This window comes from Ornithodoros turicata, chromosome 2 (genome assembly GCF_037126465.1).
Source record: "Ornithodoros turicata isolate Travis chromosome 2, ASM3712646v1, whole genome shotgun sequence".
Classification (NCBI taxonomy): Eukaryota; Metazoa; Arthropoda; class Arachnida; order Ixodida; family Argasidae; genus Ornithodoros; species Ornithodoros turicata.
In genome coordinates, this window is record NC_088202.1 from 131846440 (window position 1) to 131861211 (window position 14772).

A 14772-nucleotide genomic window follows, 5' to 3' on the forward strand; every position below is an offset into this window, starting at 1 on the left:
TGCTGCTCGATGGCGTGGTCGGAAATTTGAGATGGTGAAGGGCCGAATTGCTGCGGACGTGATGTTCTTTGTCCGGGTCACCAAATGTAGAGGACGGTGGTCTTCCTCCACATGAGCCCCGACCGGCGATGATGGTATGCCACGGAGAGGCGATGACGGTGGCCTGTCTCCATGGCCGCGCCGGTGGAACTGAAGCCGGTGCTCCACGCGCGTGGCCATCGTTGTCGTCGTCGTCGTCGCCGTCGTCGTCGCCCGCTACACGGTTGTTCTGATTGCGAACTGTGACTTCACAGCTGATCCATTACCCGTATATATACTGGTGCCAGCTCAATGATTAAGCTAAAGTCTGGCAGGCACTGAGTCCGAATTTTACCACTGTCTGAGATTTTCTCTGGATTCTCCGGCCAATTTTGCAGACACATGGCAGCACAGTTCCCTCTGAAGTCCGCCCTGGACGGATACTGTGCCCCATGACTCGCACTCCTTCCTGTAGTTATCTGTCCACGTCTGTCTAACGCTCATGGCCACGATTGGCTTAAAACTAAAACAAAATTAAAATTCAAACAACAACAAATTAAATGAGCGCTAGGTTTCCTTGTCACTCCATCGTATAATCCCGACCATGTGCACCAAAGAAAACCAGCACACACACACGACAGCAAACGCGTAAACTGTGCCAGTATTCGTCCTGGAGTAGTTTGGGACTAACATCTCCATTTTTTTATTTTACCAATCAATCAATCAATCGGATTTTTGGCATACTGAAGCGAATAATGGTGCACTCGACTGGAATTCCGGGTCAAGTGTGGAATTTTTGTATTCGAATTTAATTTCGAATATTCGAATCCAAAGAATATCTCCTACAGACGGAATATATCAGAATACTTCCGAAGTTGCATCCGTAAGCCGTATCTGCACGAGTGCATATATGTATTAAGCAGGGTTAATTGCGGAATGGGGCCACTAATTCCATTCCTATTCCATTCCATTCCCAGGAATGGAGATTTGTGATAATTCCATTCCTTTCGATTCCTCGGAATGAAAAGGTATGGCCAATTCCCACTCCTGGAATGGGCTTGGCAACCCCATTCCATTCCTTTAATTCCATCAATAAAAGAAAAGGGACCGGTAACCGTACTGGCGAGCCCAGCAGCCACCGGGGCGCCCAGACCATTCCATTCCAATTCCATTCCTGCGAAAGACTGCCTACTTCCATTCCCATTCCATTCCAATTCCATTCCGAGCTGTGATAAATCTGGAATCATTCCAGCTCTGAAGTGGCAACTCCGCAACTGTGGTATATACTATTAGGTTGCATAACTATTCGCGTCGCATTCGCTTCGGTTTTAAAATGATTGTTCGCGCAGCCATATACAGGGTGTTCAAAATTAAGCTTTCACGAGCGCTACGCAAACACAGCCATGACAGGAAACCGGATGATAACTTTACGCTACTTGTGTAAGAAACAGGTGCTGCTAATTATGTAGCACCTGTTTCTTACTCAAGGAACTGAAAAAATAGCACCAGTTTTCTTTTGTTCGCCTATTTATAAAGTGCTAGTGAAAGTATAATTTTGAACGCCCTGTATATTATTTATTCAGTTATTCCAAAAAACAAGCACACCCCACCATCTGAGTCTGGTACGCGCCTAAAAGTGGCTTCGCTACGCGTTTTTCGGCTCAATTCCGGATCTTATTCAGCACCAGTGGCGAAATTGCAGTTTGAACTTATACAGGGTGTTCAAAATTAAGCTTTCACTAGCACTTTATAAATAGGCGAACAAAAGAAAACTGGTGCTATTTTTCTGTTCCTTGAGTAAGAAACAGTTTTCTACATAATTAGCAGCACCTGTTTCTTACACAAGTAGTGTAAAGTTGTCATCCGGTTTCCTGTCATCGCTGTGTTTGCGTAGCGCTCGTGAAAGCTTAATTTTGAACACCCTGCATAGCTGCGGTCAGCCAAAGGGTTCTACATCGCCAGCGCCTCCAGGTCGGTGGAAATATGCCATATGTGATGAAAGCAATGGAATGTTGATGTTGGGAGGGGGGGATAAAAAGAAAAGCTTGAACACATCACATGACGAATTCGGTTACAACTGTACAAGACCAAACAAGAGGTTAGCAGGGTTCACAATGAAACACACGGTCCTAGTAAACTGTCTCCGACGCGCTACTCTGTATGAACGTCACAAGCTCCGAAAAAGCAGCGTCCCTCTTGTCAGGTGGCCGAGTACCCACCACTTTTACGAGGTCTACGTTTCGGTTTTCCTATCGGTCGAGAGCAGATTTCATAGTGGCCCTTGAGATGCATATCTGAAACAGCGCACGAGAGTGTGCTCAATGTCTTCCACGGTTGCACAAAACGTGCAGCGATGGAAAATCACAAGCTCCAGCATAGTTCTTTCGCTTCCTCACACGCACCTCATCTCATCGTCATTCATGTAGGAGTAGTAATTGTTGTTGCTGTTGTTGCTGTCCACAATAGTATCCTTCCTTCGAGTAAAATCCTCCATGTATCTTCTCTTTGTTACCGTGCATACGTAGTCTACACAAGAAGCAGAAACTTCCGAAAGTTATCGAGCACAAACTGCAACATAAATTATCGCCAGCGTTCTGCACTTGTACGAGGTCATTTCTTAATTAACCGCCATAAGTGTTACAAATGGCTTCCTGTAGCAAAGCGTACCGGGCGATAATTTACTGCAGCACCATTACCTAGCTGCCCCAGATTAATTGGAAACTCATTTAATTAATCTCAGCTCAATCCCAGATGGTACGCCATAGGAAGCTACGTGATAAATTGTTCCGACGTCAAAATGTCATCATGTCTCGCTTCATAACGTTCAACTGCTTCGAGGCATACAGATTTACTATACTTTCCTTCATCGTTTTTATGCTGTTTGAATTGTATCCGTACGAAGAAATGTGATGTGACAAAGAATACTTCTCAACGCATATCACGTGGTGCAGGACTTCAAAATCATGCTGCGCTTCTGAAGGTGTAATTGTGGCTTTATGCGTGACTGCTTTTTATTCCGACGACTTGATCGTTTAGTTGCAGTCATCAATTTCGGTGTAGCGCCAACGCGATCGAGAGAGGTATTATAAACACCATCCTACACGCAGAAAATACGCATAAACTCCACCAAATATTATAAGCACTTTCGCAAACCTCACAGGTCCTCTCTAGCGAAGCCTACTTACTAAAACGCAGTACCATCTTCAGTGAAGCAAGCCTCAGAAACAGTACGAACGACCCCAACCTGCACTAATAACCGGCTTGTATCGGACAATACGAAATAGGCGAAATATCTTAGGCAAATAAGGAAGAATGCATGGTTCACCCGTAAGAGGTTGATTTATGTGCTTCCAAAGTTGAAGCGAAAAGTCCATACGTCGTAAACGAAAGGCAAATCAAGTAAAGCGAGCCGGCTTTAAAAGAAATGCCGCCAGAAGATGGTACGAGGAAGAGATTTTGACAACGCGAAAGGGAAACTGTGCCTGTCACGTAAATGGCATCGGCTTAGAGATCCAGATTACACGACCATCTATTGGTGATGCGGAAACGGGACATAGGAAAACGGTTGACCAATCCGTGTTTAGCCTGCAGTTTCACGGTGCTGTGACCTGCGGAAAGACAATTCCTGATAACGCGTGACGAGTGCAAAAAGTGACACAATTCTACGAAACTCGCATTCTTACCCAACAATGGGGTAGAGTAGCGCAGCGGTTTTCGGAGTTTATTACCTTCTGAGAATTCTGACTTTTCCTGGATGTATTTGCTGAAGAAAGTTGAGTGTCCGAAATTCGGGAAAAAAGCGATGGCTGCGCAGCGACATACTCTCGAAAACAAAAAAAAAAAAAATGACAAGCTAGCCCTGTGAAAAAACTTACTGTTATGCGGCAGAACTAGCAGACAACGTCATCTGTGTCCCGACCACCTGTCGACGCGAATGTGAATTCCTCGAGAATAGTCGCAAGGTAGCTTTCGCTTACGTCCATCTTACAGTCTGCGCTGGCGTACGAGAAGGCCATAGCGCTGTTTATGGACAAGATAGTAAAACTATAATGTTCGCGCTTCTGTCTGCGTTGCAACAACTACGTGCCCTTCTCGGAAGACAATTTGTAGGCCATACATCTGTGCTTCCTTGTCCACTTTGAGGACGAAAGGGAGCATATGATCCACCGAAATCTCGACGCAAAGGAAAGCGGATTCAGTCAATCAGTCATCAAGTCACGGTTTCTCTTGTTGAAGAGTTCGACTACTGAAACTTCCCCCCTCCCTCCCTCTTAAAAAAACAAATTAGTTTATTCGGATACATCCGAATTTCATAATATTGTGCCTGCATGTTTCTCGGAAACCCTCGAAACCCTCTCGAAACCCGGAACCGCTAGTAAAACTCAGCGCTATGAAATATCACACTCCCCATCATGAAACTAGAGTGTTGTTGTTTGCTCGTGGTTCTCTGAAAACCTGGATTTCGAGAGGCCTAGAGTGGCTGCAAGAGTTCCGCGTGCGTTTGTTATCTTCAGGTGCTTATGGTTGTTTATCGCGCGTGGTTCCGTTTTGCGAAGCTCGGGTTGCAACAACGTGTAATCGCTCCTGAATATACGCAGCGCATTATGAATATCCCGAACACATTTATGCCGCCAAAGGCGGTAGCAACCGTTATTTGAATTGGTCCAAATCCGAAACTGCTGCAAATGTATCTAAAAATATACAGTACATTTCTTACAGTAATACGCTGTTCATCTAAAACGTTGGTCAGGAGAACTTAAAGGCGCTAGAAACAAGGACGATTGTTCTTGTGCACGACAGGACGTGTCTCGTCTTCTCTGTGTGTTTAGCGCTTTTTTGTACTCGATGGTACATCAGTGATATTTTTTGTTTCGGGTGTAAAATGTCTTATTCTACTGCACACATTTGTGGCGCAACTTTCACACCATACAGGAGAGTGTCTTGTAAGACACCCTCGCAGAGACTGTGTTCAACAAAAACCAAGAGGCGTATTCCACAGGAAACACCACTTCACGAGATCTATTCCGTTTAAAACACTGGTTCTGAATTTCAAATGGGTGTTTCAAAACACCTTTCTTAACACCGTTACCTCTCAGTTGAGCCTATGGAATAAGTACAACCCTTTTATACGCTGATATAAGCAAACATTTACTACTTTTTTTTTCCCTTGTGATATCACCTCAAAGGACTTTATTTTCATTTCAGGACACATTAAAATTATCTGTATCGGTGTGACCAGTCATTCTATTGCAGCGATATCATAGCACTAATACTCGCTGACGAAGTAGAATATCTACCAAGACTTCTCAACCGAAGCTATTACCGCTTTTCTGCTGCATGCCTCTGTGCATCGCTTTCAGAGTTGCACGTCCGAAATTGTATTCCTTATTCGCTTTGAAGTCGACCTTTAAAGTAACTGCCACCCCAACGCAAGGGTCGTCTTGTAGGACTTGCTTGGATTTGGCTCGACTCTGCGTTGGGCTGGCTACTATGGTACGGCTATACACCAGCACGCATAGGGTGGCGAGGTGTCGCTGCCACATCTCTAAAACGGTCACGCGTTCCCTGAGAGTGTTGAGGAAGGAGACCACAGGGTGGCACACAGTCTGGCGACAGACGTCAGGGAACTACTTCTTGATGTCACGAGGTATTCGTTGTACTTCTATTCAATTATATAAGAAACATGGGTAGCTCATATGCGGGATTCGACGGTGGCACCTCAACGACAATAGAAACAACAACAACTACTACATGAATGACGATGGAATTAGGTGATTCACCGCAACAATTGCGGTACCATCATACCTCAGTGCATGTGGGTTAATATATGAGTGTGATGACGATGAAAAAGATGCGGCAAACACACTCGCACACACATGACACACGCAAATGAGACATCACACACGCCGGTGAGCCGGGGATAATTCAATCATGGCAAAAGCACTGAGGTCAGAGTATACAGCAGGTCAGGATTCACAACACCCACTTACTTGTTTATTTCTTTATTTATTTGAAAACGAAACCCTACCTTTCCACCGACATGGCAGTATATTTAGAGGCGAGGGAGAGCACATGGAAAGTGGCAGTTCATCGAAAGAGAGAGAGAGAGAGAGAAAGAAAAGATACACTGAGCAAGAAACGATCATGACTTGTTTGAAAATATAATGGCAGATAATTATGCCCAGTATTTCTCTCCGCTGCATATCAACGCCGTGCTCTACCAGCAACACAGGGGATGCTCTACCAGCAACTCTACACCTATACGGAACATAAATACCTCAACTATATCGCATCACGTTTTCAGTGGCTGCGCAGCTGCGATAGTAGGTTTCCTTATCGAGGTCTTCGCTCAAATTGAAGGAGACGAATTCGCGCGTAAGTAACGCCTGCAGCTCAGTTCAGTTAAAGAGAGCGATTAAGAAAATTAATGAAAGCAGCCTGCATGCAACCATTGCACGTGACGAGAACAAATGAGAGAAACTTTACTCCTCAGGGTGAGTCACGTCTGGTAGATGAATGAAAATGGAAATACGATGTTCCTGGGAAAAGGACCACGTAATGAATACGTTTTGCCAAATCGTCTGGCAACTTGACAGCAATGGACAACTTATCTTACCTGTTTCACGATGGAATAATATATGGCAAAAAGAACACGTCGCCTTTTTCGGAGATTGACGTAAGATAGAGTGGTCGTGTCTCTGTTGAAGGTACTTCGTAGCAGTCTTGGGTAGTAACTAAGATACTTCTAACTTGTAACTGTAACTAGTTACTTTTGGGGTTAACTAGTTACAGTAACTAGTTACATTTCCAGAAAAGTAGCTTTTAACTGTAACTAGTTACTGTTTCTGTAAATGTAACTGCAAAATGTAACTAGTTACTCGAATAAATGTCTATCCTTTTTTACGTACGTACACACGTCGTATTTTTCCCTGTGGGAGAGCCATATATTGACTTATACAGCTTCTGGTTAAGTGCAATAATACTTTTATCGCACTTAAGTAAATGTAAATAAATGTGCGTTTTTAACGATTGTATCACCCTCTCATGGTCATTTTTATAAAAAGTAACTGTAATGTAACTAAGTTACTTTCTCTCAGTCACTGTAACTGTAACTAGTTACTTTCTCTCAGTCACTGTAACTGTAACTAGTTACTTGACCATGAAAGTAACTATAACTGTAACTTAACCAAGAAAGTAACTATAACTGCAACTCAGTTACTTTTTAGAAGTAACTCACCCAAGACTGCTCCGTAGAATATCCGCGTGTCTATGGTTCCTTAATATCGCTTCAGCATTTATCGCGATCATGCATAGCATATAGTGATAACAATACACTCACGTGAGAAGAGCAATAATGCACAACTTATTCGCTAGAATAAGTAAGAACTTTCTCAACTGCTGACGAGAAAGTAGAAAATGTTGGTATGTTAGTTACGCAGCTTCCACTAACGGACGGTACGTGGAAAAAAAGAAAAATTATATGAAGCTTTCACGCAACGAAACCGACAGATCAGTTTATCATGCATCGGTCTAGTGGTACGACTCGTGTTTCAGTAATCATTAAATTTAAGTTTCATTTTACGATTTGCTATGTTATTCAGAAAGCTTAAGCGCTTGATTTTTCTTCGATGCACTAGCGGGATGCACTCCAGATACAGAGTACAACGATATGATATTCATGCACGTTCCGCTCCCATACGAATTATAGATAAATAATAATAATAACGATAACAATTTTATTTACTCAAGAGTTTCTTTGAGATTATTATTCGCGTTTTAGCTTCTTTGGCTAGTATAGTGTGACTTGCGTAGTGTAAGCATTTCGTGTATTTAGTTGTGCTACATTATATTGAAACTGTATTGACATTGTATCGAACTTGTACTACACAGGTTTACTTGGTCATATTAAATATCCTGATCAGTAAATAGAAGGGTAACCAGTAAGTAAAATCAGTAGGAATTGAAGATTTTTTCTAAAATAAAATAAATGATCAATGAAAGAAGGAAGTCACCGAAGAGGTTAGCCAGCTGCAGGACTCGAACGCACATCTTCTGGATTGCCGGTCCAGGGTTCTACCGATTGAGCTAAGCCAGAGCCGCCGCGAGGAGAGTTTGCGCCAGGGGCAGGGCATATCTCAAGCCCCCCCCCCCACTCCCTCCCTCCCTCACTGCCTTCAGAAGCCTTGTAAACAAAGAAAAGAAAACGCCCATTTACACTGCCGAGACCATAAATTCAAATACTCTTCATTCCCACTTTATACTGTCCAACCAACCTGCCTGGGCTTGCCGTTCGGCGCCCTCTCTGGTGAGGGCGCCCGGGGCGGCCGGCACTCTCGCACCCCCGTCGGTACGGCTCTGAGCTATAAGCTAACATGCCTCTCCAACGTTTTTCCAAGGGTGCGTCACTTTGTTCTTTCTTCTGTGTTCCAGCCTCAGAACATCACTTATTTCCATAAATGATCAGTAATAGGAGAACGGAACGTGTATCAAAACAACCTGGCTTGCCTGTGCCTGGAAGGCTTATGAACTCAGCATTGACAGTCAGCGAAACGCGATAAACGGATTTAAATGTACTCCCGAAAATACTAGTAATACAAAATCCAATCATAGAAGAGAATATTAAGCATAGGCGTCAGTCTGTAAGACGCAGTTAAATGCGAAAGTGAAAAGTAAAAATATGAAAATAATAATGCAAGCCCAACCATAATGTAGAAAATTAAGCATAAACTTGAGACGCAATATGAGTGATGGCCATAGAATCTCCTGGTAAGAAATTCATCATTGTGGGAACATAATTGCAATGGGCTCTCCTATAGCGTGGAAATATTCTGTGTGCACTGTATGTTACTGGATGCCGTAAATATACAGGGCAAGAACGATAACTACCAGCTGAACAAAGAGATCGTGGAATGTGTGCCGCTTATTTAAGCTGAGCAGGTCTCCGCTGTCGTCCGATCGACCATAAGAGATACTTTTCACTGCTGAATTGAGAGTGCGGTTAATCCTGCCTTTCCAACCCGAGGAACACTTCAGAAATGTAGTAAGACGATATCGCATGTGTATGTCAAGGTCGCAATTTTTACACTTTATGTATACACTTTAAACTTCATGTACACTTGATGTATTTCGGTTATCAGGTCAGTCTAATTTCTCAGTCTGAAGGCCTCGTTAAAGGTGCACTAAAGTGTAAAAATTTCTCCTCGTGGAATAGAAGATGCTGTTACGTTGACACCAAGACAAAAGGAACAGGGTTCATCCGTTGCGTCATTCGTGATTTATGAGCGAAACAACCTGCAATTTAAGTTTTGTTTCTCCCTCTCCTTCTCAAGAAGACCGACAATGCGGAGAAGTCTCGGATTGGTCTGCACCACTGCACCACGTAAGTGGTATTATGTAGAGCAGAGGGTACATAATTGTTTCAAGGGTGGCTCAGTTGGTAGCGTGTTCGCCTTCTGATCCCGAGATCGCGGGTTCGAACTCTGCCCAGGACGCCAGCAACTTGGTGGCAGGGTACAAGTTGCTTAGACACGGCGTCTTCCGCGAGGGACGTTAAATACGGGGTGCCGTGTGATGAGCTTTCATCGCACGTTAAAGAACCCTCAGGTGGGCAAAAACAATCCACAGACCGACCGCTGTGGCGTCGCTCATGATGTCAGTTGTCTCGCGACGTAAACACCCAATTATTATTATTAATTGTTTCAAGCAAAAATACAGAAAAATACGGGTAGTGGATACACAAACACGTTTTTTAATCCTCATGCACTCTGATAATCCGATAACTTACCAGCAGAAGAAGAAGCGTAACACCAGGAGAGGATAAGGTTACGCGGGAGGCCATTCCATTGGTTTATTGTTCTTACAAAAAAAAAATGTTCTTGAACAAAGATGTCCGCGAATGATACGTTTTAATCTTTAAGGGGAGGCCTAAACGTTCCGAGACAAAGTTAGACGGTAGTAAATAATAAGTAATATAATATAATAAAAGTAAATAGAAGATGTTCACGAAATAAAAGCACTTGGTTGAAGTTCAGTGCTTGTGTCTGTGTCCTTTTATGTCTTTTAGTGTACTGTCTTGTTCGTACCCAGCCCCGGGGTTTTTTAACGCTTTTAAGTAAATAATCGTTGCGGGGGATACCTGACTCGTTAAAATAAATGTCTCGAAAAAAGTTTCAATCGAGCCTTTATCCTTCGTCCTTGGTGCGGGGGGCTATCCCAGTATGGCTTTTAGATCAGCAGATCGTGTGCATTGTGAATAGTTATTCGACACAAAACGTGCACATGTCCTCATTCGGAGGGGTCCTCGAGGAAGAAAGAAGCGGAACATTAGTACATATGTGTCAGAGTACAAAACGAAAACACCGGAAGAAAAAAATAGGGAGTCAAGTCAAACAAAGCGTGTGTCCGTCCGTCCGTGGTGGTTGTGGTGGTGGTCTCCTGTGAAGCGTGCTTTCACTGCACCGCCGGAGTGTACACAGGTGAAGCAACCGAGCAATGTGCCTCTTTTGCAAGCAGGGGTAATGGTTGAGGTGTGGTGGTGAGGTGGTTACGCAGTGTGGTGAAAGCAGGCCCTCGCGGTTTGCTCATATAGGGTGTCCTCTTTTTTTATTCGTTAGATATTTTATATAAAAAAGAAGCTATGACTGCAGCGTAGATACCGTTTTCGCAGACGGCTTATACATCCAGGCAGACATTCTCTCGAAAAGAAACATGAAGCTACCCGATGACTAATTACCTAAAACTGATTAATTGATTAGGCGCTTTAGGGCAAAAGTGAAACGGTAGAACGGGGGAGTCAAATAAAGAGTCAATGAGTTTAGGTAAAACTAGTGCTCAAGTAGTTACATACTGTCTTCGAGAAGATGTCCGCTTTGCCGTATAATGCACCTGTGAAAACTGCATGTATGCTGCTCTCGTAGCTTCATTACAAATCTGTAACGAATCAAAGAGAACACCCTGTACACATACATTATAAGAAAAAGTAAATTACGAAGCAAAAACAGCATCTGGTACACTAGAGCGCTATTACTCTTCATTTTAGCCCCTTCGTCTAGAAATGTACTCGCCAGCGTTGTAAATTGTCCCTAAACAACTTTCCTTTAATAACTCCCTCATTTCTTCATTCTTCCAAAGAGCCATCAAGCTGTGGAATCATTTATCTTCTGGAGTTACATTTATCTATTGATCCCTTATCGCTTAAGAGCGCCGTTATTCGACATTTTCATTTCTTGTGGCGTTCAAACTTTTTCTAATCTTTTTTTTTTTTTTTTTTTGCTAGTTCTACACCCTTCTACGTTTATTTCGTATTAGTGTTTATTCCTGCTTAGCATACTGATTGTTTATGTGGAATAATATGTTTGTAACAATAATGTGTTTTGTGCTGTATTTTTCCTCCTCCTGTATTCCCCGATGTAATGCCTCATGGCCTTCGGGGCGTAACAATACGTAAACAAATGGTCGTTGCGACGTATCAAGTCCTCAAAAAAGATGGAAAGCCGAGACCTGGACCAGGATGCAGTACATCACCTACTCGATTCATGTTAAGAGCATCCTCTGATCCAGTGATTCAAGGAATCAAGGAATTTTTATTCTATATACAGTCGTGTCGTTGATTACAGAATCGGGACTGCTATAGGGCTAAAGCTGTTATACTGTTCCTATAATATACAAGTACATCGTCTTGATAAAAAGAAAGAAACAAGTTATATAAAAGTAAAAAGGAGAGGAGCAGAGCAAAAAAAGGAGGAGGAAGAAGAGAAAAAATATGACAAAATATGACAAAATATGACACAACGTCACAATCAGTGAGGCCAAAAGTGTGCTTTTACATTAGTACCTTTGAAGCAGCTAGAATTGATGATGCCTCTTATCTCATGCGGCAATGTGTTCCAGACGCTACAGCCAAAGTAAGCAAGTGAAAAAATACCGTACTTAGTTTGTGGCGTAATACGTTTAAACGTGTTGGTATTATTCCTTAGAGAATATGTCGTGCTACGATGTCGTAGTGGAAGAAGTTTGTCAGAGGAGCAGTAAAATACCTTGCGGATAATTAGAGCAATTTTATATCGAACTATGCTGTATATATTATGCAAATTCACGGAATTCACGAACCACCGAAACGCACACCAGGGACGGGCAAATGCCCTCACGTTCTTTGCCCTCGTAATTTTCCTCGCCCCAATTATTTTCTGGAAATTTTTTCTCACCTCGATGCCCGTGAGGTGAGGCCGACGAGGCCTGGTAAGGGTACCCACCGTTGCACAGCACCAAAAGAGTGCGGCTGTGGTTCGCTCGCCCAACCGCTGAGCTTCGCTGGCTAGTGGGGACGATTATGCAACGTGCTGGCGCCAGGCGTTATGCTGGTCGCTCGCAATAATATGTCAGAGTGACGTGATACCCGGCAGTGACCTCAGTTCCAAAGAAAGAGAACAAAGGTCTTCTTATGCAAGAAACGCCATTGTCGTTCCGGGCACTATTTGTGTTTCTCTATATTTGTACACACAGCGATACATAACGATGCAGTGGGAGGGTTGTGGGTCATCAAGGCTGCCTCTGCAATATCAATTACGGCTCTTTTTTACGAATGTGAATTTTTCTAAAGCGCGTCTTGTAATTAATTTATATATTAACTATATACAGGGTGTCTTTTTAAGACTATAAAATACTTTTTAAAACTATAAGGGCTATAGACATGTTGTTTTCACTTCTATCATCTCTGGGCCGGCGTACGTTCTTGGCCATGCGTTGCTCGACCGTCAAATGACTAATTACCTAAAAATCGTTAATTAACTTTTTAATTATACAAGCTACGAAGTTGTCCCAGTGAGAACATCTGTTCCTTTCGGTGACCTGATATCGTAGCCGTTTTCAGAACAAAAATCCGTTCGGTAGATCGTCCGCAAAAAATTTGTGAAGGAACACCTTTTTTCTTTTTTGTTCATTGCACATCTTCGGAGCCGCGTCTTTCCTTCACCCCCAATGTGAGATGGTGAAGGAGCCTCATGCGTCGAAGATGCCGCCATAGTGCCGCCTCATGCGTCGAAGATTAGCTTTAACTTGCGGAAACAAAACAAAAACACATGTATCGGGTGGACGCTATCGGAACTGCCCTTGTCTTGTGTTGCATTTCCTGTTAATCTTTTTCCAGGACGCAAGATGCGACAGTGCGCTCTTTCACCCTCTCACATTGGGGGCAAAGGAAAGACGGGTCTCCGAAGATGCGCAATGAACAAAATAAATAAAAAAAAAGTGTTCCTTCATGAATTTTTTGCGGAGGATCTACCGAATGGACTTTTGTTCTGAAAACGGCTACGATATCAGGTCACCGAGAGGAACAGATGTTCTCATTGGGACAATTTCGTAACTTTTATAAATAAAAAGTTAATTAACGATTTTAGGTAATTAGTCATTTGACAGTCGAGCAACATATGGCCAAGAACGTCCGCCGGCCCAGAGATGATAGAAGTGAAAACAGCATGTCTATAGCCATTATAGTTTTTTAATGAAAAATCTGTATCGCCTAAAAACAGACATCCTGTATATGTACAGGGTGGTTCACAAAACGTGCCATTCGGACTTTATAAAAAACGGGGCGACGGAAAAATACAGGGTAAACCGCATTTGTGTGGCAACTAAATTTGCCACCTCGCAAAAATATTTTTAGTTGATTTTAATTAAAATTCTTCAAATGAACTCTAAAATTTTCCAAGTCAACCTAACGTTTTCTTTTTCTATTTTTTTTTTTTTTTTTTACACGCAATTAGAGAGCCTGTAGCGAACTTAGATCCACCAAGAAATCCTACCCGATCTTGCAAATGGAACTGCCCTTAACAAGTCCCGAAATTGAGGCTTCAAAGTTACGGGTATTCAACGGCGCACCAAATCAGTCGCAAAGATGCGGGCGGGAAAAGAGAGACGGAATCTTTTTTTTTTTTTTTTGCCGCTTATCAACGTATGGTGGAATGTCACCCGCCCTGTAATCGGCGCGTCTTGTGCTGCAGGCCGGTCCGGCGATAAATTGTTCTAGCAGAATAGTGGCAAAGAGATGACAATGAGAGCGAACTGATTAACGGAAAGACAATGTGAGGAGGTACGATTCATAGCCAGACAGATTTTGCCACAAAAAAGAGAAAAAGAAAGGGAAAATCAGAAACGAACTAGAAACGAACTCATGCTATCTGCTTTGCCATTGGAAACTTTCAAAACATTCGCAACGCCGCTTCCCTTTTCCCCTCTCCTCGCTTTCCGACCTTCTATCTTTCATGGGGGCAGGAGCATGTCCTCCTCTCCGCGCATCTATGCGACTGATTTGGTGCGCCTTTGAATATCCGAAACTTTGAAGCCTCAGTTTCGGGACTTTTTTAGGGCAGTTCCATTTGCAATATATACCGGATTCCTTGGTGGATCTGACTAAGTTCGCTTCGGGCTCTCTATTTCTGTAAATAAATAAAAAAACGCTAGGTTGACTTGGGAAATTTTGAAGTTCAATTAATGCAATTCAATTTCTTTTAATTAAAATCAAATGAAAATATTTTTGCGAGCTGGTAAATTCAGTTGCCGCACAAATGCCGTTTACCCCGTATTTTTCCGTCGCCCCGTCTTTTTATAAAGTCCGAATGACACGTTTTGTGAAACACCCTGTATATTATACAGGGTGGTCCACCAACCAGGATATAAAATTCATAGTAAAAAACGTAGACCCCGGAGAGACGTGCGGTCAAAGGATTTTTTTCTACCAATAAGTTTTGCCACGTATTG

General features: G+C 42.9%; 1 long non-coding RNA gene across 3 annotated transcripts in view; it reads right to left on the reverse strand.

Moving 5' to 3' along the window:
• Nucleotides 1–10877: 10877 nt before the first annotated feature.
• LOC135386155 (uncharacterized) overlaps nucleotides 10878–14772 on the reverse strand; it is a 113140-nt gene continuing 109245 nt past the window's right edge. For all 3 annotated transcript variants that reach the window (XR_010420612.1, XR_010420613.1, XR_010420614.1), the window contains exon 3: nucleotides 10878–10947. This is a non-coding gene — a long non-coding RNA (uncharacterized LOC135386155). The remainder of the gene's footprint in view (nucleotides 10948–14772) is intronic.